The sequence below is a fragment of the Bufo bufo genome, chromosome 2, assembly GCF_905171765.1.
Source record: "Bufo bufo chromosome 2, aBufBuf1.1, whole genome shotgun sequence".
Lineage (NCBI taxonomy): Eukaryota > Metazoa > Chordata > Amphibia > Anura > Bufonidae > Bufo > Bufo bufo.
The window spans coordinates 224,548,058-224,574,532 of record NC_053390.1 but is presented as its reverse complement, the minus strand read 5'-3'; the positions used below and the strand labels follow the sequence as shown (position 1 = coordinate 224,574,532).

General features: G+C 46.1%; 1 long non-coding RNA gene across 1 annotated transcript; it reads left to right on the top strand.

Annotated features, from left to right (window-relative positions):
• The first annotated feature begins 5,691 nt into the window (after window positions 1–5,691).
• On the top strand, window positions 5,692–24,492 carry LOC120991411. The gene is made up of 3 exons (XR_005776662.1): window positions 5,692–5,817; window positions 7,737–7,742; window positions 24,481–24,492. It is a non-coding gene; the product is annotated as an uncharacterized LOC120991411 (long non-coding RNA).
• The last annotated feature ends 1,983 nt before the right edge of the window (window positions 24,493–26,475 follow it).

Genomic DNA, 26,475 nt, shown 5'->3' with positions numbered 1-26,475 from the left:
TGTCTGTCCTCTCCCTGGTGTTTCCCTCTTAGTGATAGTGGTGTGGACTAGCGATCCCACCGGCCTGTTCACTATCCAGGGCTCATATTAGGGAAAGCCAGGGTTTAGGCACGTGATCGCCGCACGGGTGAGGAACCCGTCTAGGGACGTCAGGGCAGTCAGGTGCCAGCCGCAAGGTGAGTTAGGGGTCACCACCTTTCCCTCTCCCTTGGGCAGGGCTTTCCCTGTTTTCCTCCCTGTGCGTGACGTCGGTCTTTACATTATCTCTGGCCACCAGAGAAGTGTGAGAGAGGAATATAAGGAGGTCTGGGAGTGCTGGACAAGGAACAGCTGAGGAGAAGGAGCTACGGATCCCTGAGTGAGCCAAAAGGGTTTGCTAAGCAAACCCAGAAAGCTACCATAAGGTAAACAGCCCTATCTTAAATAGAGCGTGCAGCCAACCGCTGCGACTTCCTGACCCCGGGTATAACGGAGTCAGGCGTGGTCCTCGACACCCTCGTGACAACTCTACTTACAATGGCAGCCTTGTGCACTATGAGACATTCAAAACCAGCTCTCATCTGACTGAAAACCAGTAAGCCTCAAAGTTGCTTCATAACTGTTGGATGGCTTGGGTGGACCTGCTTACCTAGATCATTATCGTTAACTTGCCAAAAAGTTTTCTGATTGTCCTAACATAATGGCCCAATGCATGCTTTGGTCTAGCTGCTGCTGGTGGGTAGTTTCTTCACTAGGCGGGTGAAGAAATCTGCTCATCCGCGACCCTAAACTCAAGTTGCTGCTGATGGAGCTGGAACTGCTCCTACCCCCCAAACTGCCACAGCAGGAACGTGAGCGCAAAGGGCCCCCTGGTCAGATCTGCGAGAGGATGATCGATGGCGCAGATAGGCAGCGGCCAACTGACTACATAGGATGTCTCTATAGTAGTTCAGTTTGTCCTTCCTATTAGCAGATGCAAAAAAGGCCCCCATTTTGCACCCATAGCGAGGATCCAACAAGGTGTCATCCCTCTGCCGAATGCTGACAATTCGGCTGTCATTACGCAAGAAAGTGAGCATGCATTGGGCCATTTGTGCAAGTGACTTGAAGGGACACCCTGCCTCCATCTCCACTGCATACTGCCACGGTGTGTCTGGGTACTCTCCTCGTCTTCCTCATCGCCCTGTAGCTCCTCTGGCTGCTCCTGCTCCTCCTCTCCTGTCACCTGTGTTCAAAAAATACCCATTTCGCTACACATTGCTTATGCTCCAATGTCGTCCCCCTCCTTCTCCAGTTCAGCCCCACAGGGCTCATGTGGCCATGAGATCTAGGCGCCACGTCTCCAGTCCCCTGACCAGCCAGATTTAACAGCATCTGTTCCGGGATATGAAGTAGTGAAATGACGTTGTTCATCCCGTAGTCCTGGAGACTGGCAAATAATGTGGCCTCCTTAAAGGGCCTGAGCAAACGGCAGGTGTCATGCATGAGCTGCCACTGGCTGACATCGAAGTAACACAGGGGAGTACTCCTGTCCGCTTGGATCATCAAGAAATTATTTATGGCCTTTCTCTGTTCATATAGTCGGTCCAACATATGGAGGGTGGAATTTCAATGGGTAGAAATGTCGCATATCAGCCTATGTTAGGGGATGCCATTCTGTCGCTGCAGCTCAAGGAGGGTGTGCTATGTGGTGTACGATTGGCTGAAGTGCATGCAAAGTTTCCTGGCCATTTTTACAATGTCTTGCAGAAGGGTCGAAGACTTCAGAAACCAAGTGACAACCAGATTGCAGGGCACATGGCTCAGCCCCACTTGATGCAGCGCCGACACCATGTTCTTCCCGTTGTCGGTCACCATGATTCCGATTTTGAGTTGTTGCTGAGAAAGCCAGCATTCGATTCCTTGATGAAGGACACAGAGCAGGTAAGCGAGGTGCAGAACATCTTGACACCGCCATGCCCTGCACATGTGGTAGGCTGGAGGGGCACTGTGAATTGTCCCTGCAGTGGAGGCTGAGGATTCGGTGGAGGATGAGGAGGCAGAGGCGGACATTGTTGCAGGACCAATAGCGTGAGAACGTGGAGGCAGAAGCAGCGTCACCTGGTCAATTTGCTGGTGTGGCTGTGCAGGAACCACATTCACCCAGTGGGCTTTAAAGGTATTGTCCCTGATTGTAGTTACAGCGCCACACGTCGGCACTGCCGTGCATTTTGGCAGACACCAACAAGCTCAAGGACTGGCCAACCTACTGTTCAACATACGAGTGCAGGGCTGGTACTGCATTTTTGGAAAATAAATGATGGCTTGGGACTCTCCACCTCAGCTCTGCACAAGCCATCAGTTCTCTAAAAGGTGCAGAGTCCACCACTTGGAAAGGGAGGGACTGCAGCACCAGCAACTTGGCCAGGAGCACATTCACCTTCTATGTCGTTGGATGAGTGCACGCATACTGTTGTCTCTTGGCAATCACTTCCGTGAGCTATCGGATTTCTGGATGACTCCTAACTGCAGCATTTCCTCAATTTCTCGCTTGATCTCAGCCTGCACTTCGGGTGAGGTGCGATAGGGGCCCTGCCGTAATGGCTGGTGGGTCCCTGTGTCAACTCGGTGAGCTGCTAGGTTGGTTTGGTCCGGGAGTCCTGAGAATGTGGCGCTGTGCGCACTCTGGAGTGCGGGGAGCTGAAGTTGCTGTGGGTACGAGAGGTGGGGGGTTGATGTTCCAATCCTCCGCCACTTCTCGTAGCTCTGCTAGCAGGTCTATCAGTGGATCTGGCTCTTCGGGTTCTAGCTGGCTGCACACTGCTAACAGATACTGCTCTCTCTCCTCATGTGCTTGTTCACATGGAACAGTTTCTGTCGCTTACCCCCCAGACTCACTAGGTAAGTGACTGGGTTCATCTGTTTCAAAATGGTGTATGGCCCTTCCCAGGCAGCCTGCAATTTGTTCTGCCTGACAGGGAGTAGGGCATATACCTTCTGATCTGCTCTCTCTCCTCATGTGCTTGTTCACATGGAACAGTTTCTGTCGCTTACCCCCCAGACTCACTAGGTAAGTGACTGGGTTCACCTGTTTCAAAATGGTGTATGGCCCTTCCCAGGCAGCCTGCAATTTGTTCTGCCTGACAGGGAGTAGGGCATACACCTTCTGATCTGCTTGGTATGACCGGTCTCTGGCATTTTGGTCATACCAGGCCTTTTGCTTGCCCTGTGCCTTTGAGAGGTTTCTCATCATCATGGCCATGAGGGACTCCATCTTGTCCCGAAAGTTTAGTACATATTCTACCACGGAGACTTCTGAGGGGTCACATTTTCCCTCCTAGGTCTCCCGAATCAATTTTAAAGGCCCTCGGATGTCTCGTCCCTATAGGAGTTCAAAGGGTGAGAACCCAGTGGACTCCTGTGGCACTTCTCTGTAAGCGAACATCTAATGAGGCAGGTGCCGCTCCCAGTCCTTCCCCTGTGATTCTACGAACGTTGCCAGCATTTGCTTTAACGTTCCGTTGAATCGTTCGCACAAGCTGTTGGTTTGGAGGTGATATGGGCTGGAAGTGGTGTGCTTAATTTGCATCCTTTCACAGAGGGCTTCCATTAGCTCCGACATGAAGCAGGAGCCCTGATCAGAGATCATCTCGGCGGGGAACCCCACATGGGAGAAAATCCCAATTAAGGCATCTGCTACCGTGGCAGACCTAAGCGAAGACAGTGCTACCGCCTCTGGATAACGGGTGGCATAGTCCACGACTGTTAAGATGTAGCGCTTGCCAGAACTGCTAGGAATGGGGAGGGGACCAATGATATCCACTGCCACCATCTGGAAGGGTACTGTGATCACTGGCAGTGGCTGCAAAGGAGCTTTGCGGTTACCCCCAGCCTTCTTAACCCTCTGGCAAGTGGTACAAGATCGGCAGTAATTAGCTATGTCCTTTCCCATCGTGGGCCAGTAAAAATGGTTCTGAACACGTTTGTGGGTCTTTCTGACACCCAAATGTCCTGCTAGTGGAATGTCGTGGGCTGCTTTGAGCACCTGTGCCCGAAATTCCCTAGGGACTACCAGCTGTCTCGTGTTCTCACCTGCGTCACCTTTTGTAGGCTGTACAGCTTCACAGTACAGTCGGTCGTTCTGTCATTAGACCTTATATGGAGTGCCCTCACCTGGAGGCTGGCCGGCTCTAGCCCTAAGCGTCTCCAGACCGGGGTCACTCTTCAAGGTCTGCACGAATGCAGTGCCACAGGTCTCTTCCAGCTGACCAGTGACGTATGAAGTCATCTGTGGAGAGTTACCTTCAATGCTGGGGTCAGAGGTGGGTAGAGGGACGGTTGGTTCTGTCCCCGCAGCCCCATCTGAACCCAGGTTACTGGCGACACTGGAAGCATCTGCCAGCGCAGTTACACAATTATCATTATCTGGCCACCAATGTGTTAACTACAGGGGAGGGAGGGGGGGCCGGCCGCACTGGCCACCAATGAGTTAAATACAGGGGGGGAAGGGGGGGTCTGCCCCCTGCTGCCCCCTGTTGCCTGGCAGCACCTGCCAGGCAGCAGGGGGCAGTCATGTACACAGTTCTTTTAGTATATTCTAACCTGAAGCGTCCCTATCACCATGGGAACGCCTCTGTGTTAGAATATACTGTTGGATCTGAGTTTCACAATCTAACTCAAATCCGATGGTATATTCTAACATAGAGGCGTTCCCATGGTGATGGGGACGCTTCAAGTTATAATATACCATCGGATTGGAGAAAACTCAGATCCGATGGTATAAAAGGGACTCCTGACTTTACATCGAAAGTCAATGGGGGACGGATCCGTTTGCAATTGCACCATATTGTGTCAACGTCAAACGGATTAGACCCCATTGTAATTCAGGATGGATCCGTTTGGCTCCGCACGGCCAGGCGGACACCAAAACAACTTTTTTTTCATGTCCGTGGATCCTCCAAAAATCAAGGGAGACCCACGGACGAAAAAACGGTCACGGATCATGGACTTACAGACCCTGTTTTTGCGGACCTTAAAAAAAAAAAACGGTTGTGTGCATGAGGCCTTACCGTGGTATAGTCCAGTAAAAGATAAAGTCTTTGTAAGGAATAATACAAGATGGCGGGGTGCCCGTGTCCAGCAGGCGGTCGTGATGTTAGTCGACATCAGATGGTAGGTGAAAAGACCCAGGACCTGAATGTGTCACTGTTTTTACCCACTCTAAAGCGGGGAGTGGTTATGACACGTACAGGTCCAGCCTTGTATAATTGGAACAGGGGCAGTCCTTTGCGCCATAGGGAGAAAATCTGGCAGAATCTTTGCTTTGCCCGTTTCTCCATATCCCGTAAGTCCAATCAAGAAATAGAGTTGATATTGATAATCAGTACAATTTTATGCATCATCTGATACCAAATATGACTAGAAGATAATACAGAGAACCTGAGAACCTTTATATCTCAGAGCGGGAATCTCTGATTTGCCCGCGTGTTTCCTGGAAGGTGGGTTATAATGATCTGAACATTTCCTAAAGAGATTATTCATTTTGTATTTTCCTATCCTATGAAATATTAGGAAAATATGGGAAAAATATTAAGTTTATTGATTGAAGGTGACTTTCAGGTCATCTTCCTTCCTGTACAGACCAGCTGGGTAATAAGGATCTGTCCTTTTCTTCTGAAGCTCGCTGCCCAGGCTAAAGGTGTGAGACCACCTGCGATGCCGGAGCCACACCGACTACAGAAAGGAAGTTTTTATGATGTTCTGTCAAGAAAATACCAGATTAATGGGTACTCAACCTGGCATGGGGGCAGGAAGATTCTTTGGCAAGGAGGTGCTAATTGTACCTCTGATCTATGAGCTGTGCTAGCAAGGGTGAATTACTTTGGGTTGAAAAAAAATATTTTAACTCTTTGTGTGCAGGCAAAGGGTCTGGTGATTTTAAAACCGGACGCATTCACGATTTCTTCGTGTTGCTGAGATTGCGAATCGTCACACACGCCAAAAAAGACTTTAGAACATATAACTGCACCTCAGAATGGCAAATAATAAATATTTTTTTGCCACTAATACACACCAAAAAGGGCTTTAGAACATATAATTGCACTGCAGAATGGCAAATAGGCCCTTTTTTCCCCCCACTTATACATACCACAAAAGTGCTCCTCCTGTTCCTCCTTGCACAAAGGCGGAGGTAGCGGTCCTGCTGCTGGGTTGTTGCCCTCATTGATGTGCCATCCTGGATAAGCTGCACTACCTGAGCCACTTGTGTGGGTTGTAGACTCCGTCTCATGCTACCACTAGAGTGAAAGCACCGCCAGCATTCAAAAGTGACCAAAACATCAGCCAGGAAGCATAGGAACTGAGAAGTGGTCTGTGGTCACCACCTGCAGAACCACTCCTTTATTGGGGGTGTCTTGCTAATTGCCTATAATTTCCACCTGTTGTCTATCCCATTTGCACAACAGCATGTGAAATTGATTGTCACTCAGTGTTGTTTCCTAAGTGGACAGTTTGATTTCACAGAGGTGTGATTGACTTGGAGTTACATTGTGTTGTTTAAGTGTTCCCTTTATTTTTTTGAGCAGTGTATATATTTTTTTGCCACTAATACATGCCAAAAAGGGCTTTAAAACATATAACTGCACAGCTGAATGGCAAATATATATTTTTTTGTCACTAATACACCCCAAAAAGGGCTGTAATTTTCTCACTTCACCACACAACGGCAAGTACTGTACTTTCTTTTGGGCCACTAATACACGCCAAAAAGGGCTTAAGAACATACTATTGCACCACTGAACGGCAAATATATAATTTTTTGCCACTAATACACGCCAAAAAGGGCTATCATTTTCTCACTTCACCACACAACGGCTAATAGGCCCTTTTCCCCACTAATACAAGGCAAAAATACTTTAGAACATATAACTGCACCGCACAAGGGCAAATAAGACATACAGTATAAATATTTCCTTGTAATAAACCTTGTTAATGGCTATATTAAACAGCACCTACACGCCAATAACAAGAACGGTTTGCTGGAATTACAAAGCTGTATAATGGCAATTTGGATCCCCAGTCAGTGCAGCAAGGTATAATAGGATTGTTCCTATTACCCAGGCTGTAAACTCTCCTAATGAACCCTGTTCTGATTCAGTACTGTGGAATGATTTTTCCCTATCCTTTCCCAGAACTTCTATACAGCAAAATAAAAGATTTCTACCACTGTCCATAGCACCAGCTGACATCTCTCTCTGCACTAAGTACACTGGAAAATGGCCGAATCCAAGATGGCTGAGGCTATTTAAAGGGCTGTGACATCACAGGGCTGGCTGTTGATTGGCTGCATGCATGGCGTTGTGGGTGATCCCTCATTTCCAGAGTTCCTTGCTCCATGTCCTAACACGAAGCGTGGGAAAATTTGGATTCGGTGTGAATCAAATTTTTTCTGAAATTTGGATCGAAATCCACATCGTCAACTTCAATTCGCTCATCTCTACAAATGACGTCTGTGTTGTTTCTGGTGCTTGCCACACCTTCTTTCCCCAGGTGTGGCTATTGTGGTCATTTAACCTTCTCTATTTATTGTTGTTTCTCCCACTATGCTATGCGGTTTATAGCTTCTGTTGGACTTGTGGTTAGCTTGTGTATGGTTCTCGGCTGACTTCCTGGTGCTACCAAAGCTTCATTGAAGATAAGTGTTTCCTTTCCATTTTGTATTTTGTTTATTATATGTGTGTGTTGCACTTCCCTGTTGTTTGTCATTAGGCCTGAGGGAGACTCCTGTTCGTCCTTCCCTTTGGAGGAACAGATAGTCTCAGTCCTGACATTACTTCCAGGGTCCTATAGGGTGAGATAGGATTCTAGGTATCCAGTGTATGAACTCACCTACCTTTGGGGCCTGTTTATACTGGTAGTCTGTCAGGACTGGAGTTAGGGTTTTCTCTAGGAGGTGGCAATCTTTATTCTCTAGTTTCCAGGCCTTATTGCCGTATCCCATTTCCCTCCTATGCTCGGTGTGGTGTTTTCCTCCCACACATGAGCGTGACAGCTGTCTCTTGCCGCATTCCCACATATATCTATGTGTTCTGAATGGGCGGGGGCAGGAGCCACACCCCCCATCAGTAGCACGGGACTGCCTGTTACTAACAACCGAGCCCTTACTGTATCGACTGATGCTGACGGAACCCTTTACATGCCATGATCAGCTCTGACCACGGCATGTGCAGGATTTACAATAGGAAGGGACTCCCCATGACTCCTTCGGCCCCCTGTGCTGTGGTGAAAGCGGGCAGATGGTTGCTATGGCTTCCCCAATGCCTTGCCATCGGAGCCTGCCAGCTATGCAGCCCTGGAGATCCAGCCCCCAGGCTGGGTCTCTTAGGCAACTATTAACGTCTTACACTGTAAGAGACTGACAGTTCATTGAAGGTGAGCGATCAAAAATCATATGTAACCCAAAATAATACCAATGAGGGTCATACGTCCGTATTTTTTCTTTCCAGATTTATGTTCCTTTTTCGGCGGATCCGTGTTTCTGCAAAAACCTTCAGTTTTTTACAAAAGTGCATCGGCATCCCTTCCGTCTTTCCGTGTTTCCTCAAAAAAAAAAAAAAAGGTGGAATAGATGTTGCTAGGGTACAAAAAAAATAATGTGTTTAAAACAGAGGACATGTGATAGAACAGGCGCCATTTTATTGTGCTTTTGGTGTCGTTCAGAGCTGTGTGAGAAACCTTTGCTTGGCTGGAATTGTTTTCTTCCTATTTCTCAGCAATCATCATGGCAGAAGACCTTATGGATAACGTTCTATTTCACTGGATTTTTTTCTCGCCGATTCAGACGGCAGTCAGAGATGCTGGATGAAGAACCGAGGAGGAAGAGGAGATGACAGTGGGTCCATCCCATTGTTGCTTAGCGCCTTTACAAAGGACATCATTTCATACATTATACACTCACCTAAAGAATTATTAGGAACACCTGTTCAATTTCTCATTAATGCAATTATCTAGTCAACCAATCACATGACAATTGCTTCAATGCATTTAGGGGGGTGGTCCTGGGGGTGGTCCTGGTGAAGACAATCTCCTGAACTCCAAACTGAATGTCAGAATGGGAAAGAAAGGTGATTTAAGCAATTTTGAGCGTGGCATGGTTGTTGGTGCCAGACGGGCCGGTCTGAGTATTTCACAATCTGCTCAGTTACTGGGATTTTCATGCACAACCATTTCTAGGGTTTACAAAGAATGATGTGAAAAGGGAAAAACATCCAGTATGTGGCAGTCCTGTGGGCAAAAATCCCTTGTGGATGCTAGAGGTCAGAGGAGAATGGGCCGACTGATTCAAGCTGATAGAAGAGCAACGTTGACTGAAATAACCACTCGTTACAACCGAGGTATGCAGCAAAGCATTTGTGAAGCCACAACACGCACAACCTTGACGCGGATGGGATACAACAGCAGAAGACCCACCGGGTACCACTCATCTCCACTACAAATAAGAAAAAGAGGCTACAATTTGCACGAGCTCACCAAAATTGGACTGTTGAACACTGGAAAAATGTTGCCTGGTCTGATGAGTCTCGATTTCTGTTGAGACATTCAAATGGTAGAGTCTGAATTTGGCGTAAACAGAATGAGAACATGTATCCATCCTCTGATGGCTACTTCCAGCAGGATAATGCACCATGTCACAAAGCTCGAATCATTTCAAATTGGTTTCTTGAACATGACAATGAGTTCACTGTACTAAAATGGCCCCCACAGTCACCAGATCTCAACCCAATAGAGCATCTTTGGGATGTGGTGGAACGGGAGCTTCGTGCCCTGGATGTGCATCAGTGGCGTAACTACCAGGGAAGCAGGGGAAGCAGCTGCTTTGGGGCTGACAAGGGGCCCGGAGCAGTAGTAAACAGTCAGACTGGCCACACCCCCCTCTACACTCACTTCACTGCTTCTTTAGAATGTCCTCGGAGCAGAGCAGGGAGCTAAGCCCCTCCCATCAGCACGGAACATTTATAGAGGAGCCTGGCTGCGTAATAGTGTAGCCAGGGCTCAGTACAGGGTGCTACAGGGAGATCCTGTCTCCCCTCCCTCTCCTAACTATTAGTACAGCCCAGCTTCTGCTACAGAGACTGCTCTGTAGTCGGCAGTAACAGGAGGGAGAGGGGAGACAGGAAGTGCTGCAGAAAGAAGATGCTGTGCCTGTCACTATCAGGAGCCCATGCATTCCAGGCTTATCCCTGACAACCCTAGCTGTCCTGTATCTCATGTAGCCCCCCCTCCCCAGCTGCATTCATCTGCTGTCCTTTGCCCCCCCCCCCCCCCCCCAGCTGCATTCATCTGCTGTCCTTTCAGAAGCCCCCCCCCCAGTCCTGGGCCCCCTACTTATCTGATGCCCTGCCTTCTAGGCCCACTATCCATCTGATGCCACACTCCTCTGGGCGCCCATGTGCAGCTTGGGGACACCAGTATGAGGCCAGAATGGGGACTGGAAGATCACGGAGCGGCGGGGAGTAGGCGAGTATGGTTTTTTCAATAACTGTACAATGCACCGCTAGTTCACATCACATTTTTGTCCCACATTTAAGGCTGGGTTCACATCACGTTTTTCCCATCCGTTTAATATATACAAAAAAACTTATTCGGATGCCTCATACTGATGCCATGACAGTAACATCCGTTCACCATAGAGTTACATTGCCAAAAAAAAAAAAGTATCCATTTTTTTTACCGGATTGTGCAGGATACAAGAACGTGGAGTACTGCATTTTTGTATCGTGTACGTCATTGTCCAGTAAAAACACATGTACACTGCGTGCAGAATTATTAGGCAAATGAGTATTTTGATCACATCATCCTCTTTATGCATGTTGTCTTACTCCAAGCTGTATAGGCTTGAAAGCCTACTACCAATTAAGTATATTAGGTGATGTGCATCTCTGTAATGAGAAGGGGTGTGGTCTAATGACATCAACACCCTATATCAGGTGTGCATAATTATTAGGCAACTTCCTTTCCTTTGGCAAAATGGGTCAAAAGAAGGACTTGACAGGCTCAGAAAAGTCAAAAATAGTGAGATATCTTGCAGAGGGATGCAGCACTCTTAAAATTGCAAAGCTTCTGAAGCGTGATCATCGAACAATCAAGCGTTTCATTCAAAATAGTCAACAGGGTCGCAAGAAGCGTGTGGAAAAACCAAGGCGCAAAATAACTGCCCATGAACTGAGAAAAGTCAAGCGTGCAGCTGCCAAGATGCCACTTGCCACCAGTTTGGCCATATTTCAACATCACTGGAGTGCCCAAAAGCACAAGGTGTGCAATACTCAGAGATATGGCGAAGGTAGGAAAGGCTGAAAGACGACCACCACTGAACAAGACACACAAGCTGAAACGTCAAGACTGGGCCAAGAAATATCTCAAGACTGATTTTTCTAAGGTTTTATGGACTGATGAAATGAGAGTGAGTCTTGATGGGCCAGATGGATGGGCCCGTGGCTGGATTGGTAAAGGGCAGAGAGCTCCAGTCCGACTCAGACGCCAGCAAGGTGGAGGTGGAGTACTGGTTTGGGCTGGTATCATCAAAGATGAGCTTGTGGGGCCTTTTCGGGTTGAGGATGGAGTCAAGCTCAACTCCCAGTCCTACTGCCAGTTTCTGGAAGACACCTTCTTCAAGCAGTGGTACAGGAAGAAGTCTGCATCCTTCAAGAAAAACATGATTTTCATGAAGGACAATGCTCCATCACACGCGTCCAAGTACTCCACAGCGTGGCTGGCAAGAAAGGGTATAAAAGAAGAAAATCTAATGACATGGCCTCCTTGCTCACCTGATCTGAACCCCATTGAGAACCTGTGGTCCATCATCAAATGTGAGATTTACAAGGAGGGAAAACAGTACACCTCTCTGAACAGTGTCTGGGAGGCTGTGGTTGCTGCTGCACGCAATGTTGATGGTGAACAGACCAAAACACTGACAGAATCCATGGATGGCAGGCTTTTGAGTGTCCTTGCAAAGAAAGGTGGCTATATTGGTCACTGATTTGTTTTTGTTTTGTTTTTGAAAGTCAGAAATGTATATTTGTGAATGTTGAGATGTTATATTGGTTTCACTGGTAAAAATAAATAATTGAAATGGGTATATATTTGTTTTTGTTAAGTTGCCTAATAATTATGCACAGTAATAGTCACCTGCACACACAGATATCCCCCTAAAATAGCTAAAACTAAAAACAAACTAAAAACTACTTCCAAAAATATTCAGCTTTGATATTAATGAGTTTTTTGGGTTCATTGAGAACATGGTTGTTGTTCAATAATAAAATGAATCCTCAAAAATACAACTTGCCTAATAATTCTGCACTCCCTGTATGTTAAAGAATCAGATGCCACTGTATGACGCCTGCATGCCCGTCTAAAAATTTGCTGTGGGGCCCAGTCATTTCTAGCTACTCCACTGGTTACCAGGGGCTCAGACCATGAGGACAGACTACAGTCGGTGTCAGCCCTGCAGCAATACATAGAATGGGCGCCTATCCTACAGCAGGGGTCATACTGTGCTGTACATACAATGTAGTGTGACGTCATGTTCACCTTTCCGGGTATATTACCCAGGAAAGCACAATTCTGCAAAAAGGACATGTTCTATCTTTTGGTGGAACGGAAGTGCGGAATGGAACCCCACGGAAGCACTGCGTAGTGCTTATGTAGTGTTCCGTTCCGTGATTCCGTTTTGCACCCTTCCGCATCTCCGGATTTGCGGACCCATTGAAGTGAATGGGTCCACATCTGTGATGCGGAATGCACACGGAAGGGTGCCTATTTATTGCTGATCCGCATATGCAGTCCGCAATACGGGAATGGCTAGCCCCTTTCACACGAACGATAAGAGTTGGCTCCAGATGCGTTCAGGGTGCATTCAGTGAAACTCGCACCTTTTTTCAAGCAAGTTCAGTCAGTTTTGTCTACGATTGCATTCAGTTTTTTCTGCGCAGGTGCAATGCGTTTTGATGCGTTTTTCATGCACGTGATAAAAAACTAAAAGTTTACAAACAACATCTCCTAGCAACCTGGTGGTGAGCGTGGTGACGTCGGCGCAGGTCCTGCTGAATGAAGATAGAAGCTTTCTATCTTTATTCAGCAGGACCTGCTCCGATGTCACCACGCTCACCACGTTGTGAGCGCGGTGACATCACCAAAGGTACTTTTCCTGCCAGGTCCTGAAAGAAGACGAGAAGGGCTGCGCGATCAAGTGGATGAGGTGAATAATTAAATATTTTATTATTTTTTTAACCCCTCAAGCCACATGTTACTTAGCATTCTGTATTAAGAATGCTATTATTTTCCCTTATAACCATGTTATAAGGGAAAATAATAAAGTTCGGGTCCCTATCATCTCCTAGCAACCATGCGTGAAGATTTTCAAGCAGCCCCATTCACTTCTGTGGGACCTGCGCTACGTGAAAAACGCAGAATATAGAGCATGCTGCGATTTTTACGCAACGCACAACTGATGCGTGAAAATCACTGATCATGTACACAGCCCCCATGAAGTGAATGGGTCCGGATTCAGTGCGGGTGCAATGCGTTCACGCATTGCACCCGTGCGGAAAAGTCGCCCGTGTCAAAGGGGCCTAAGACTTTGACACGGCCCCCACAACAGTATGATAGAATGACACTAGATGACAGATAAAGTGTGTGTGTATGTATATAATATATATAATAGGAGAAGGATGGCGTGGCAGTCTGGTCTGGTCTAGATCGTGCCAAAGGAGCAGGGTTTACACGGGGGGGGGGGGGCCTATACAAAAATTTGCTGTGGGGCCCAGTCACCTCTAGTTACGCCCTGATGTGCATCCCTCAAATCTCCATCAACTGCAAGATGCTATCCTATCAATATGGGCCAACATTTCTAAAGAATGCTATCAGCACCTTGTTGAATCAATGCCACGTAGAATTAAGGCAGTTCTGAAGGCAAAAGGGGGTCGAACACCGTATTAGTATGGTGTTCCTAATAATTCTTTAGGTGAGTGTATAATGAGCTGCGACGTGACCCCGTCAAATTCAAGAACTATTGCTGGATGTCCATGGAAGCTTTTGATCACCTGCTGGTCTGTCTTCATCCTGACCTGACTTTCTTGGACACCAATATGAGGTGCAGCATCGCAGCACAGCAAAGGTTGATAGTCAGCTTGAGGTAAGTCAATTTTATCATTTTAATTTATACTATATATTGAATATTAACTTATGTGAATGAATATTACAACATGTTTTTTTCATTTTTTTTTTCTTTAGATTCCTTGCAACCGGAAATTCGTTTGCATCACTGCACTCCGAGTTTCTGCTTGGGATCTCAACAATCTCTGAGATCGTCTGTCATACCTGCAAAGTCATCTGGCAGCGACTCAGAGAAGCGGAAGATTGGCTTCGTATCACCGAGGGATTTCAACAATCTGCTCAGTTTCCTAACTGCATTGGGGCACTGGACGGAAAACACATCCGTGTAAAGAAGCCACCACATTAAGGGTCCCGATACTTCAATTACAAGCAATATTTTTCTTTAGTGCTGATGGTTGACAGGTTTGTAATTGTTGATATCGGGGCCTATGGGAGCACGTCAGACGCCTTCATCTTTAGTGCTTCCTGAATGGGTGAACGGATTCAGACAAACCAGCTTGCTCTGCCAGAGCTCAGAAGACTACCCAGATCTGCAGGTCCGCCGGCTCCATTTGTGATCATGGCAGATGAAGGATTCGCATTGTCACCCCACCTTATGCGGCCCTTCCCTAGACACGATCTGGATGACCGGAAGCGCATGTTCAACTATTGATTGACTCACGCCCGTCGGCATGTGGAGTACGCTTTCGGAATACTGTCCATAAAATAGAGAGTGTTCATGTCATCCATACAGATGAATCTAGACAATGCCACCCTGGTGATACAGGCCTGTGTACTCCTACACAACTTCACCAGGATTCACAATGCCTCCACAGATGCAGAATTGGGCCTAAATATGATATCTTCTGTCATTTTAGACCTGAGCCGGCCTGGACTACCTGGAACTTTATGCCGACTACTTCTGCAGCCCTGAGGGGGCATTGTCCTGGCAGTTGGACGCCATCCGTGGAAATCGTTGATTTCAGCTGGAATTTGGTGTAAATTTTACAAAAAATTTTCATTTCTTAGTTTAGTTAGATTCACTGTTAGTTTAGATTTGAGACTCGCAAGAGAATGAAGACCCTTGACTTGGGCTTGCGGTCTGAGGTATTTTGTAAAATCCAACTTTTTTTTATAAATTTGGTGTAAATACCTTCTAATACCACATTTCTAATGACTCCTTTACAAGATTATTTATTCATTTATATTTTTGAAATTTGTGTATTCCCTCACAGCTAAACACAAACATGTCCCATTTTTATTAATAAAAATGGGATATGTCTGCTTTCAGCTTTGAACAAGGACTACACAATATGTAATCAGGCCCGCAATCCACAAAGAAAATACTTCTTCACAGAAAAGGTAAGTATATCACATCATATTTTAATCCAGGCAGACACTGCAATATTAGCATCAGAGCATTTCATGTTCCAATGCTCTCCCTTGCCCTGCGCTTGATCGTGCATGGAAAGGCCTATTTTTGTTAAAAATCGCCACTGCCGGGCAGATGCTTCCTGCAAGCAGTGTGTTTGGTGATGTCACCGGCACTAATGTGTGGGCTTCTGCGCTGACCTAGCCTGTAAAAAGTCTAGGGCAGCGCTAAAGCCGGCCCATCATAGAAACACTGCTTGCCTGAAGTATCTGGCCAGCAGTGTGTTGTTTTAAGAGCCCTTTCCATGCACTATCAAGTGCAGGGCAAGGAAGAGAATCGGAGCATGAAATGCTCTGATGCTCATATCGCAGGGTCTGCCTGGATTAAAATATGGTTATGTCCGGGTTCAGAGCTGAACCCGGACAACCCCTAGGGGGAGGGGACATATGTACCATTTACTAAAGCTTCATGCAGCTCAAGCATTGGTGTGATAAAAAATAATAGAAGTCATTATGTACCATATCATTAAAAAGAAGAATTTCCATTGAGCGGCTGTTCCGTGTATTGGGGACAGAAAATTGTGGCCCACAATGCACCGGCAACATCCATGCGGCGAACGGGACAGATCAAGACCCATTCTACTTGATCCGTCTGCACCGCAACTAAATAAAAAAAATTGCAGAGGCACGGACAGAAACACCATTGAAGCACTCCGTAGTGCTTCTGATCCGTACTTCCGTTCTGCACAGCAACGCATCCCCTGTATTGTGGACCCATTCAAGAGAATGGGTCAGACTCAGCACCTGTGATGCGGGGTGCACACAGTCGGTGCACGCATATTTTGGACCAGCTGTTTTCAGGCCTCTATACGGCAACCGACAGAGAACGGCTGTGTGCATGAGGCCTTATAATTTATTTAAAATGTTTCTTATAGAATATTAGTCCTCTTGCACACGACTGTGTGCTGCCCATTGCCGTATTGCAGCCCGCAAACTGCAGGTCCGCAATATACGGGCACCGGTCCCTGTACATTTCTCATCATGGATGCGGATCCATTCACTTGAATGGTTCCACAATCACGGCGATGCAGAACGGACGGATCACGGACTCAATCAAGTAAAATTGGTCTGGATCCATCCCAGCCGCCACACGTACGTTCTCCGTACATTGGGGATGGCAAATTGCAGTCCCCAATGCATAAAACAGATGCACAACATTCGTGTGCATGAGGCCTTTTTTTAATAATAATGACCTAAACAGATAATACTGTAGGTCATCAATATTAAATACAAACATACTTTAAAATATTTAAGCCAATTTAAAGAAAAAATTCAAACAAAATATTAACAATATAATTTTTTATTAATAAAAAAATACAAATAAAATAAAGATCATACAATTCCCTCATGAAAGGGCCTGGTGTATTCACAATAGGGGGATCAGGGCGATGACGGGAAAGAGGGTTAACCATATTCAACATAGCATTTCTAGATTTTTCAAGGTAATCAACCACGTGATGTGGCTCATGCTGGCCAGTGAACAGGTCATGAAGCAGCGCCATAGCAGAAATTCACCGCGCATGCCATGGGATTATAAATCATATGAATGTACCATAAGATTACTTACACATCTCCAACTCTTATAAATAATAATAAAACACGTGGACACAGATGTTTTTGGTGGAATAAATTAGGCCACGGCCGGCTTTATTAAAGATTAACTTAATCCAAAATTCAACTGTATCAATATAAACCAATAACTTCATAAACAAATAATTAGACCAGCCATAAATTCGGCCTAAACTTCAGACTTAACTCGTCCGCTCACCAATTCAGTGAGCGACTTTACACCCTCCTTCTAATAAAGCAGCCGTGACAAACAAAACAAACTTTCAACAGGGAAGGGCGGGCGGGGGCAGCACCTCCTCCAGACGCTGATAAGATGACAGCCTAACACTGCCTGCTACCGCTACTATATAGCCCTAACCAAGGTGGGCCCTGAAACTGTCCCACCAATGAACTAACTGTTGCTGGGCATCCCAGGCTACCCTGCCCAGCAACACTACCCCATAGGTCACCTAATGACCCAATAATTTACCTCTGCCCCAAACCCCCAGCAACTAACTATATTTAGCTCACCTAGGCACACTTTTAGGCGGGAAAATTTCCCGCCACAACTATACACAAGCTAATGGGATGATTATAATCCCATGCGGATCCCTCTATATAATTCCGGGATCCATACATGGGATTATAAATCATATGAATGTACCATAAGATTACTTACACATCTCCAACTCTTATAAATAATAATAAAACACGTGGACACAGATGTTTTTGGTGGAATAAATTAGGCCACGGCCGGCTTTATTAAAGATTAACTTAATCCAAAATTCAACTGTATCAATATAAACCAATAACTTCATAAACAAATAATTAGACCAGCCATAAGCTCGGCCTAAACTTCAGACTTAACTCGTCCGCTCACCAATTCAGTGAGCGACTTTACACCCACCGGACCATGCCGGCTAACCAGGCGGCATGGGCCCCACCCCACCCATAACTATCTCAATTATAGCTTGCATGTCCAAATTGAAAATGTCCAAACCGATCTCCAAATGAATCTTGTCCGAAAAATAAAGGCCGTGCAAACCACCTTCAAGGTCCACGTGTCGAAAAGAAAACCCCCAGATTAATGGCATAAAACGAGCCATAATTCTATTCAAATGTATCCTAATCTTATCCAAATATTTAAAATTGGAACAGGATAACCAAAGTAAACGTGGAATCATCTCCGAAAAAACTAAACGGGCATCAGGGAACAATCGCCTAGCCCTTACCATAGTACGTTTAATACAAAAGGCCAACTCAATGGTACCAAATTTGCCCACATCATTGGCCCCCGCATGAAAAATTATTACATTAGGATCAGGGTATAAATCACACATTTCCAACAGTACATCCATCAAACCTTCCCAACGAAGACCCCTGACTCCATTCCAGTATATTCGAACCGTATCTGTGGACCAAGATAGGTTATCACCGTACAATCTTTTTTCAGCTCTGCGAATGGGCCCAATATACGAAAGAATGGCCAACAATCCATACGGTGAGACCTGCGAAAACTATAATATAAAGATCATCAGTTCACAGAAATATCCGGACGAACATACATCTTAAAACAATTAGACGACCATCTTCCAATCCGTTTAATCACTGACGCACTCAAACCCGACCGAGCCGCCGCAGTGGCGGCTCCAATCCGGAAAGAATGCAACGTAATCCGGACACCATCTAAACCCAATTCCTTTAAACATTTTTTTAACATGGACCTAAATTGATATTTCGTTAAAGGAGAAGCGTTTGCATGCACAAAGAAAGCATTACCACCACTTGGTCTGCGAAGCTAATACTGAGAAATCATACTCACCGGACAAATACCACCCGACCCAACTCTGTTCACACGGATCCAGGTACCCTTACCTGACTGATCCATCTTTGACGTCGGAAGAAAGAACAAAACATAATTAACATGAACATGGACATGTTTCAAGGCCAAACCCAAACCTGCCTCACTATTTCTTGGAAACAACTCACTAATTCTAAAAGCACCAAAAAACATACAACAAAACGCGGTGGAAAATAGCAACTCTTCAAAACTATCAAAACAAACTAAAGAAGTAGCATGACATAATGATCCTAACAGCGTGGGAGAAATAGGACATCTATTGTCAGGAGAACAATTACCACGTTTGTAACCTTTTAACATCTGCTTAATCAAGAAATAATCTAACAAAGAAGGAGAACCTAAAACCCGAAGAAAAAAGGAAACACCTGACAAAACCCTTAAAACGGTAGAGTAAGCCAGACCCTGCCTAAACAATGCCACACAAAATGCTAAAGCAGCAACCTCGCCACCACCATGAGAAGACCAACCTCTATCAGCTGTAAAACTGCACCACCTAAACCACGAACGGCTACAGAAGACTGTAAGTAAGACATACCTAGGACCAAATCAGATTCCACAGGTACGCAGGGCACGATTCCCCTTTCAGATCGGCCCCTTCTGCCAACTGTCGGAATGTCTGAAACTGAAAACGGGAAAGCGAATCAGCAATTGAATTATCTATTCCAGGGATATGGCGAGCTTTCAACCAAATATTTAATCTTAAACAGAGAAGAACCAGATGACGTAACAATTTAACTACTAACGGACATTTTGATGATAAACAATTAACTGCAAATAAAACACCCTTAATGTCAGTATGCAAAATAATTATTTTATTGGAAAAACAACTCCCCCATAAAACTAGCGAAACCACAACAGGAAACAGCTCTAACAAAACAATATTCTTAGTCACTCCATTCAAAATCCGAGCAGGATGCCATTTTGCTGCACACCAATGTCAGTTCCAATATGCGCAAAAACCGCAAGAACCAGCAGCATCCGTAAACAAATCGATAGAAGAAGCTAAAACAAAATCTTCCTGCCAATACGACCTGCCATTATATAGCTGAAAGAATTCCAACCAAATCATAAAATCTTCTTTAACCTCCCTAGATAAACTAACATGAAAACCTGGGTTCCTCACCCCAGAAATCAGAAATCTTTGCAGACAATTGCCGACAAAACACCCGGCCCATCGGCATAATCCTACTGGCAAAAGCTAACATACCCAAAACCGACTGAATCTCCTTCACCTTAGCTGTACGCTTACTTAGCAATGACGATAATGCCATACAGATTTTTGACACTTTTTGTGACGGAAGACAAAATTCGCCTTTCACAGAATCAATGACAATCCCCAAATATTCCAAACAATTAGTAGGGTACACTGTCTTATCCTCGGCTAACGGAACACCAAACTCAGAACAAACTGCAAAAAAGGATTCCAAACTTTCTAAGCATGCTGAAGACTCCGCTGGACCAATGAACAAGAAATCGTCCAAATAGTGCGTCACCGCACCCCTCATACACCTGACTGCTACTACCCATTCAATAAACTAGGAAAAAACTTCAAAATAGAAACAAGACAAAGAACAACCCATTGGAATACATTTATTAAAATAAAATAAACCCTGAAAATGAAAACCAAGTGAGTTAAAACAAGAAGGATGTACAGGTAACAGGCGAAAGGCGGACTGAACTTCCGCCTTTCCCATCAAAGCACCTTTACCAAAACTACGTATCAGGTCTATTGCTGAATCAAATGTGGCATACTTGACCAAACACAATGCTTTATCAATCTCATCATTTAAGGATGCACCATAAGGAAATGATAAATGATGAATCAATCGAAAAGCATTGGGTTCCTTCTTTGGAACAACTCCTAATGGAGAAAGACGAAAATTGGCAAAAGGCGGAGAGGAAAAAGGACCAGCGATCCTGCCTAACTCCAGCTCCTTTGCCAATTTATCCCTCACAACCACAGGAAATTGGTCAACTGAAGACAAATTATTCACCCATTCACAGCCAACGCCAGAAAACGATGGCAACTGAAAACCCAAAGCAAAACCGTCAAGTAGCAGCTCCGCCATCTTGCAATTTGGGTAACGTTCTAACCAAGGACGCATGGTCACCAGATTTACTGGCGTCCATGCTCTTTGCAATAAACTCTTTTGTGGCTGGCATGGTAGGCATGTTAGCTCTTTTATAACAGCGAACCATCGGGTGACTGCCCCCACAAAAGGCACATTCATGGCGATATTTACATGATGCCGGCCACCTACACTGCGCTTCATTGCAAGCAAAGCAGGTGCCCTTTTTTAACAATTGAGACTGCGGTACTGCAGAGGCTGGCTGCTGTTTTGGGGCAGAATAAGATGAACGTTGCGGCAACAATAAATTAAGCCACAGCCCAACATCCTTTGTGCCCCACCGCATACTAGGATATACGGACAGCCTCTGTCTGAAATTTTCGTCATACACAAACCAACCTATCAACAACGACAATATATCCACAAATTCATTTCTCCATATCTTCTCTTTGACCGACATGGAGAGATGAAAGCCCAAAGGCGAAATATCACATGGCAACATTTCTTTATAACATGACTCTGACACTCCTCCACGTTTAGCCACCGCTGGAAGAGGGAGAGAGTCATCACTATCATAATCCCCTCCCGTCCCCCGACCGCTAAAACGCCAAGCATCAGAAAAATCGCCTGCCGTACCAGCCGGTTCAGGAGCAGGGGGGGGACGAGGAGCAAAACTCTGTAAAGAAGAAAGTACAGAAGACAAGGACGCAATAACGGTGCCCAGTTCCCTGGGGAACTCACCACCCGTTGGAGCAGCACTCCGGACACCAGAAGAAGATGCGGATGCCTCTTGTCTCTGCTGCGTCACGCTTTCTAAGCACACACCGTCCCGCTGCTCAACGCCGGAGCGGAGCGGCAGATACTGGTGCTGCACAGGCTGTGGCTCAATTCTGCGTCGTCTACGTCCATGTTGCCGCGAAGAATTTCCAGGGGGCTCAAGCGATGATCTTCTCACAGCAGGACCTTCCTGGGAACCAAAATGCTGCAGGGCAGAAGCGGAACCAAAAAGCTGCTCCAAGTTTCCTGGGGATGCAGATTCAGGACGGACCTCAGCCTGTGATGTCATCCCCAAGCGGCCACTTCCGGTTTCTTCCACAGCAGCACTTCTCCTCTCTGATCTTCTCCGCTCCGGAACAGACCTACAGGGTGAAGGAGAGAAACGGGTGCGCTGCCTCTTCTCTCTTCTTGAAGAGCGCAGCGCAGGCACCACAGGGAGATTTCCAGATAGGTCAGCCGCAGACACCGCCGGGACCGGAACATCGCCAGGATCGCACACCTCTGCCGGAACAGCCGCAGATGAAGACCAGTCAGCTAAGCAGGATTCCAGCCAGGACGCCGTCTCTCCATCTCCCGCACGCCTCCGCAGCTCAGCAACGAAATCCTCCATCACCAGGTACGCAGACAGGCAGCACCTCCTCCAGACGCTGATGAGATGACAGCCTAACACTGCCTGCTACCGCTACTATATAGCCCTAACCAAGGGGGGCCCTGAAACTGTCCCACCAATGAACTAACTGTTGCTGGGCATCCCAGGCTACCCTGCCCAGCAACACTACCCCATAGGTCACCTAATGACCCAATAATTTACCTCTGCCCCAAACCCCCAGCAACTAACTATATTTAGCTCACCTAGGCACACTTTTAGGCGGGAAAATTTCCCGCCACAACTATACACAAGCTAATGGGATGATTATAATCCCATGCGGATCCCTCTATATAATTCCGGGATCCATACATTCTTCTGGCACATGGCGCAAGGTAGAAGCTAGCCCTTTTAAGATCGCTTCTTCCTTGCCGTCAGACCGATTCCGGTTTAGATATTCCATTACCATCCTAGCTACCTGTCCTCGAAGATCTAAACCGGAATCGGTCATGACTCTTCGGCCTCGTCTGCCAGAAGAACGGCAAATGGGTGCAGCAGCTGCTTCTTGGCTGACTTGAGGGTTTTCTGGTACTGCTTCAGGAATTACATCCCTTTCCTCCGATGGTTGCTGCAGTTGTGACCCAGATGATTCCCCCATGGCTTCTGGGGGATCGATCTCATCTTGTTGTTCATCCACTACAGTGGACGGTAGTGGTCCCTCATCCACTTCAATGGACAGCGTTTGTGATGCTGAATTTTCGGAGAGGTTGTCCACAGTGCTGTAAAATAAAATGTATTATTAAATTATTTTATAAAAAATTTATTTAAAGGGCACCTTTCACCAGTTTGTACTCAATAAATGCGGTACCTATTGCTAATATTTTTACTTGTATGCTTCTCCGTTGCGGCGCTGTAGCCCCTATTCTGTTTAGGCGCCCTGTATGCTAATTACTATAATTGGAACAGGGAGGAGGAGACATCAGCTTTTCTCACTGGGCGTTTCTTCTATCTGGCTGTGGCGCAGTCCAATCACAGCGGATCACGTCACAGCCAGGGAGAAAGTGACCTGTTTTTTCTCAATGGCTGTGACACATTCCGCAGAAACTGCTCTTTACGGTAAGAGCAGTGAGACTATGGAACTCTCTGCCTGAGGAGGTGGTGATGGTGAGTACAATAAAATAATTCAAGAGGGGCTTGGATGAATTTCTGGAGTGTAATAATATTACAGGCTATAGCTACTAGAGAGGGGTTGTTGATCCAGTGGGGAAAATTGGCTTGTACCTTTTTTTTTTTTTGTCTTCCTCTGGATCAACTTGCAGGATAACAGGCTGAACTGGATGGACAAATGTCTTTTTTCGGCCTTATATACTATGCTACTATGTTACTATGTTACTATGAAAAGCTGATGTCTCCTCCTCCCTGTTCCGATGCAAGTAATTAGCATACAGGATGCCTAAACAGAATGGGGGCTACAGCGGCTCAACGGAGAAGCATATCATGAAAAATATTAGCAATGTGACATGTAGGGGACATGTGCTACAGTGTGAGGTACCGCATTTATTGAGTACAAACTAGTGAAATGTCCACTGTACTAAAAATATTACCTAAAAATTACTTACCTTCTTACTTCCATAATTTGTTTGAGAAACTGCAGCTGACGGGTGTACATGTAAGTTTTTATTTTTTTTTCTCCGTCACTACTCCTCTGTTGCGTATTAAGTTCTCTCCGGACTGGTCCCGACAGGTATACCAGCGTTTCTTTATTTGTTCTACTGAAAAAAAGAAAAATTGCAAAAATGAAATTTTTATTTATTATTATTCATACAAATTTACTTGACAATTTTAGAATAAAACCTCAAAGTGAGATTTAGCTCCTGTGCACACAATCAGTGCTGTTCTGTGATATATGGCCTGTTCACAGACCATTTGTCTCAGAGGGCATACGGTCATGTGTAGGAGGGATAATACAAACATCCTTCTAGTATTAGGGCTCATGCACATGGCTGTTGCACGGCTGTGGCCATATTGCGGCCCGCATATGGCACTCCCCAATGCACGGAATGACCACTCAACGGCCATTTCCATGAGCCCTAATAATCAAGTTTGTGAAAGAGGCCTATTATCAATTGATATCGAAGAAATGTATAATTATAAATTCATAAATATGGTTATTAAAGTAGAAAAAAAATATTCGACATTTTCTGAATAGGCCTCATGCACAAAATATATCTTATGTACTATATTTGCACAAAAGTGAGTTGCCATCTGTCATGACAAAGCATAGAATATGTGCAAAAGTACACTATCTATGCTGTTCCAGGACATATGGCCCACTCATAGAACATAAGTCGTCATACACACATCCGTGGAGCACGGTCCATGTAAAACTGGCCTGCCATGCTCTGGAGTGCAGGAGCGCACAGCGTCATAGCAACCAATGACCCCGTGCACTCCTGCATGCCAGTGCACGTCAGGCTGGGTTTACACGGACCGTGCTCCATGGATGTGTGTATGAAGCAATTTAAAATACACATCATTTTTAATTTAATTATAAACTCACACATTTTTTCTTTCTTTTGCTTTGATCCAGAGGTCCATGCACTTGAAAGCAATTCTTGCAAACTTCCTCCCATTACCGATCCTTTGCAAACCTGTCATGATAAACTTCTTCCCTGGTGTCCCACAGGGCTGGGCGCTACTGGATGAGCACTATGAGCTTTTCTACCTCAAATGAGCTATTTTTTTATGGCCTATCTCTTACACCACTTGCACCACTTTCTTCTGCCAAATTCTCCCTGGTGCTGAAGGTCACATGATTATTTTTTTTCTATTTCCTGCAGATTTGCAATTGAGGATGACATGCGGAAGACACCTTTCCGCATGTCATCTGCATTTTTGCAGACCCATTAACTACAATGTGGCCACGGACCGCAATTTGCAGGCAAAAGTAGGACATGCTCTACTTTTTTTCCGGATCCACATAACGGAACGGAATTGCGGATGCGGACAGCATACTGAATGCTGTCCTCATCTTTTGCGGCCCCATTGAAATGAATGGGTCCGCATCTATTCCCTATCTGTTCTGCAATTTTGCGGAACGGATGTAGATAAAAAATACCGACGTGTGAATGGACCCTAAAACTGTCACCTTGTCCCGCAGTTTTCAAAATAGCATCCCTTTTTGGGAGTTTCTACTGTAGGGGTGCTTTAGAGCAGCGGTCCCCAACCGCCGGGCCGCGGCCCAGGACCGGGCCGTGGAGGATTGTTAGCCGGGCCGCGGCGATCAGGGCAGTCTTTAACTCTGTACTAATGAAGCGCTTCCATTATGGAAGCGCTTCATTAGTACAGAAGGACCAGGGAGCGGTGAAGGATCTGTACTCACCGCTTCCTGGTCCTCGGCTCGGCTATCGGCTGTGCATGTCTGCGCACAGCGTGAGGTCTCTCTGTGACCTCACGCTGTGCGCCGCTATACACAGCCAGCCGACAGCAAAATGAAGAGGATCGCGATGGTGACCAGGAGCAGGAGAGGTAAGTGTTTTTTTTATTTTATTTTATTTGCACTGATGGCTGACCTGGGGGACATGGGGCTGACATGGGGGGCTTATGGGCTGGCTGACATGGGGGGCTTATGGGCTGGCTGACATGAGGAGCTAATGGGGGGGGGCTTATGGCTGACATGTGGGGCTAATGGGGGGCTTATGGCTGACATGAAGGGCTAATGGGGGCTTATGGCAGACATGAAGGGCTAATGGGGGGCTTATGGCTGACATGAAGGGCTAATGTCGGCTTATGGCTGACATGAGGGGCTAATGGGGGGCTTATGGCTGACATGAAGGGCTAATGGGGGCTTATGACTGACATGAGGGGCTAATGGGGGGCTTATGGCTGACATGAAGGGCTAATGGGGGGGCTTATGGCTGACATGAAGGGCTAATGGGGGCTTATGGCTGACATGAGGAGCTAATAGGGGCTTATGGCTGACATGAGGGGCTAATGGGGGCTTATGGCTGACATGAGGGGCTAATGGCTGACATGAAGGGCTAATGGGGGGCTTATGGCTGACATGAAGGGCTAATGGGGGGCTTATGGCTGACATG